At 36.4% G+C, this 4,423-nt stretch overlaps 1 pseudogene across 1 annotated transcript; it reads right to left on the reverse strand.

The window, feature by feature from the left end:
- Positions 1 to 1,137: 1,137 nt before the first annotated feature.
- On the reverse strand, positions 1,138 to 2,317 carry LOC114310915 (MDIS1-interacting receptor like kinase 2-like; annotated as a pseudogene). The gene is made up of 2 exons (XR_014347040.1): positions 1,558 to 2,317; positions 1,138 to 1,372 (listed from the first exon to the last, which is right to left on the reverse strand). The product of XR_014347040.1 is annotated as an MDIS1-interacting receptor like kinase 2-like (transcript).
- Between the last annotated feature and the right edge of the window lie 2,106 nt (positions 2,318 to 4,423).

Raw genomic sequence — 4,423 nt, forward strand, 5'->3', positions numbered from 1 at the left:
TTGGTAATGGTGCCTACGACAACGAGCCAGGCACAGGGAGTCATTGACTTGAACGAATTGACTTACATTGGCGTCCACTTTGACTTGTCATAAGAAGAGAAAAAGTGCGTAACACATGTTGTGGGTGATTCTCTTGACTAGTCTCCATTCTTTTGTGCCTTTCACTATGGCTTCCATCAAGAGGCAGCGGTAACTGCCTGTTCGGCAATTAGTATGGTTTACAATGGACCACACTCATTCAAGGTCCAACAAGTCGGCTGAAAACAAAACATTTTCAGAATTAAGAAATTTCTCAAAAAAAGAAAATTGTAAGATGTCACAAGAATGATGTGACAATATTATTTTTGTAAGTAAAAGTCATCTTCATCCATAGGTGTTTTGTTTTAAAGCATGCGCCCACATCAAAAAAACAAAAAAAAAATATTGTTTGTACATCATTACTTAAGGAAGGTACACAATATTGCAAGGAAATAGCAGGTTTCTTTCATATGCATCATCCCCAAGGAAGGTTCGCAATATTTGAGTACCATTTATAGGGATATAGGAAAAAAAATATATATATATATATATATATTTATTTATATAGTAACAGGATGAATTCACTCAACTACGATGCTGCAAAACTGTTCAACTTGTGCACCTCAATTATTATCATCAAATGTATACTGGTGTATTCATTAGGTCAAGTCAAGAGACCAATATATAACACCCAAAAAAAAAAAAAAAGGCTTAGACAAATTAATTAAATCTCATTCCTTCAGCCCCTTGGACTGGCACACATAGCATCACATTTGGACAAGTTGCATTCAGCCTTACTATCCACTCTGAAAGCCATCCTAATTATGGAATTAGCGTTCTGATTGCAGCTACACTAATTATATATATATATATATATCATATTTTATTTATTACTTGATTGATATGATACATTTATAATTGTTAGATATTAATAGATTCATGTAGGATTCATTGCACTAATGATCGTGGATGTATTACGTTAGATGATTGCGGATGTAAAATTTCTGGATTCCATAGCTGCAGCAGTGAAATTGCATGAAGAGGTGTAGCTAAAGTCTTCCTACAAAAAGAAACTCAAGAGATACGCTTTGCATTTTTGGACAAGATCTCGGCTCAGAACGCACGCATGCAAATGCCACTGCAGCAACTAGAATAATGTTCCTTACTGCCACTGGATTAGTCGGAGATGGAAGGCGCGGGTCTAAGATATCAATTAGCATTATGTTTTGAGCAGAGGACGATGCCAACAATGAGAGCAGTTCTCATGGATGCCTTCCCATGATTGTTTCTAGGGCCACCACTCCAAAGCTACAAACGTCACACTTTTCAGTCACTACTATGGTGTAGGCAAATTCTGCACAAACAAAAAGATCAATGAAAAAAAGTTAATTTAGTGTGATTCCATGAAATTTTTATCTATCATGAATAATTGAGTTTGAAAAAAATTACTAATATTTAAACATGTCAGACCATTTTTTTGCTCTTTTTTAAAAAATAACAATAATAATTTATGTATAGAGGAAAAAGTAACTTTGCAACCTGGGGCAATATATCCATAAGTGCCTGCAATTACAGTTTGATTCAATGAATTGGGATACAACAATCTAGCAGTGCCAAAGTCAGAAACGCAAGCCTCCAATTCAGAATTCAACAGAATGTTGTTGCTCGATATGTCTCGGTGAACATTAGGTGGGGTGCATTCATGATGCAAGTATGACAGAGCATGTGATATTGCTTTAATGATGTTTACCCTCCGAGTCCATCCTAATTCAATAGCTTGGGCATCAATTCTTAAGGCACGAAACAAGTTTCCCCTTTCCATGTACTCATACACCAGGAACATGCATCTGTTGTGCAGACAGAACCCATAAAGCTTTACTATGTTTCGGTGTCATATATTAGTTAACTTTTGCTCCTCTGCTTCCAAACGATGGAGTTTCTTCAAGGCAACTACTTTGCCACTTGGCAACCAAGGTTTATACACACTTCTATAACTGCCAATTCCAATGCAATATTTGATGTGAAAGTTGTTTGTTGCTTCAATGATGTCTTCATATGCAATTCTTCTATCATAATTCCATATTGAGCAAATATCCCCATTTTTATTTGATCTTGCCTCAGTTTGGATTTTTTGGGTCTTTCGACAACGAAAGCATGCAAATGCGAATGCAAGTAAGGCAAGGAAAATTGCGATAGGGAGAGACATTAGGAACATAAGCATAGGTACTCTTTCTTTTTTTCTGGAAGAAGAGCAATAGGAAGAGGAATCATTGACTCTACAGGATGCAATTTTGGAAACGGCTTATGCTTGGGATGGACATGAATACAGAGATCTACCTGAGATTTGATGCTCAAGCAGATTGTATGAGAAGTCATGAACTATTAAGTTGCAAAGGCAATATGAGACTTTGCCAGAAAGATTATTGTGGGATAGATCTAATTGCTTTAACCATGGCAAACATGCAAGTCCAACAGGTATTGTTCCATTCAAATTATTACTACCCAATATTAAGTACTCCAAATAGCAGAGTTGTTGTAGCTCTTTTGGGATTGGCTCGCTAAGCAAATTGTTAGAGAGGTCCAGATATTGAATTTTTCTGGGAAAATGCCCAAGTTCAGGAGGTATGTTGTCATTGATCTGATTTGCAGACACATCAAGAAAGTTCAAGTTAATCAATTGACCTATAGAAGATGGGAACTTACCTATAAGAAAGTTATGGCTAAGGTGGTCCAAGTGAGCCAATTGGGTCAAATGCCCTATTTCTGGAGGAATTAGACCACTAAGGATGTTATTACTTATATACATCTCAACCATATTGCTTAGCTTCCCTAAATCTGGAGGGATGGTACCGCTAAGTCGATTCGAAGAGAGACACAGAAAGATTAGATTAGTTAATTGACCAGGAATTGTACCAGTGATGTCAGTATTAGATATGTTAAGGTGTACTAGTTGGGTGCGGTTCCCAAGGTAAGGGGTAGCAAACCTTGAAGATAATAGTTGTAAGAGAGATCAAGGTACATGAGCTTTGACAGAGTACCGATTTCGTCAGGTATGCTTACGCTTCCAGTTGAGAAACAATTGCTGAGATTGAGATATTCAAGGTTTGGTAAGGAAGCCCAATTCATGTTTTCAAGCTTTCCAGGGAGAGAATGGGAAGAAGAAAAGTCAATCCGAGTGACACTTCCTACCTCATTGCAGGTGACGCCCATCAACTCGCAGTGATTTGCTGAAGCAAAGTTTTCCCACCAACCGCTATCGAGTAGAGCTTTCGCCTCTATTGACAGAGGTGAAAATGGCGATGCTTTCGCAGATTCTGGCGCTGTAATAAGAACAATAGCTACTGTGCATACTGACACTGCTATTATGAATACAGCACAATGAACAGAAGACGTTATGCTATTAACAATCATGATTGGGATTTTGTAGCTCTAAAATAATGAGAGCATGCATGCAATGCATCCCTCAGATCAAAGCTCAAGAGGCTTTTAAAAAATATTGTTGTTGTGGACAGTTCATCTTGACCCCAGGCACAGTGCAGGGAGTCAACCCAACAGTTATTGTGTCGACTAGAGACTACAATAAAATAATGAAATAAAATAAAATAAAAGAGTACAAAACGTGTTCTTGATGATTCTCACAAGAAGTCTGCTTTCTCGTTTATAAATCCTCTCAATATTTTGTTCAAAAAATACACAGCATTAACTAAACCAGCCATAATAACGTGGCATTACGTTAGACGAAAAGTTATTGATTGGTCCACGAGCAGCACCATGTGGCGCTTCACATGTATTGTGATTGATAAAAAGAGTGACACGCACGATTTTATACTGAATAATTGAAAAACATGAGGGGGCATGGTAATTTGTGATTGGATAGGGGCATAATTACGTTGTGTCCCTGGAGCAACCAATAATTTTAAAGGTTAGTTCTTACATTGTGAAATATTTAATAAATCAAAAATTTTCACTTATCAAACACATCATTAAAAGTAATTTCTAGAGACGATAAATTAGATGTCTCAAGTATTTTTCAAATAATAATTTCAAAAAAGTACATATAATTAACTCACACTCCACCACGATGCTGCAGTAATGTTCAATTTGTGCATCTCAATTATCTTCAAATATGTACATACAGGTGTATTCATTAAGTCAGGAGACCGATATAACAAAGAGAAAAAAATATATATATATTTGACTGGGGTTGTTTGGAGTGTCCTAAATAAGTGTACTTTTTGTCTTTTTAGACTAAAAAGTTAACGAAAAAAAATATGGATGTCTGGTTAACTTTTTGACTTTTTTATAAAAAAATGTGTATTAAAAATTGTATAAAGAAGTGTGTAGGAGAAGATTAGAGATGTGTGGGCCACAGCCGTACAATCTGCATAGCGGAAATGATAGTAAG

Source organism: Camellia sinensis, chromosome 1, assembly GCF_055761805.1.
Source record: "Camellia sinensis isolate YWXY chromosome 1, ASM5576180v1, whole genome shotgun sequence".
NCBI lineage: Eukaryota > Viridiplantae > Streptophyta > Magnoliopsida > Ericales > Theaceae > Camellia > Camellia sinensis.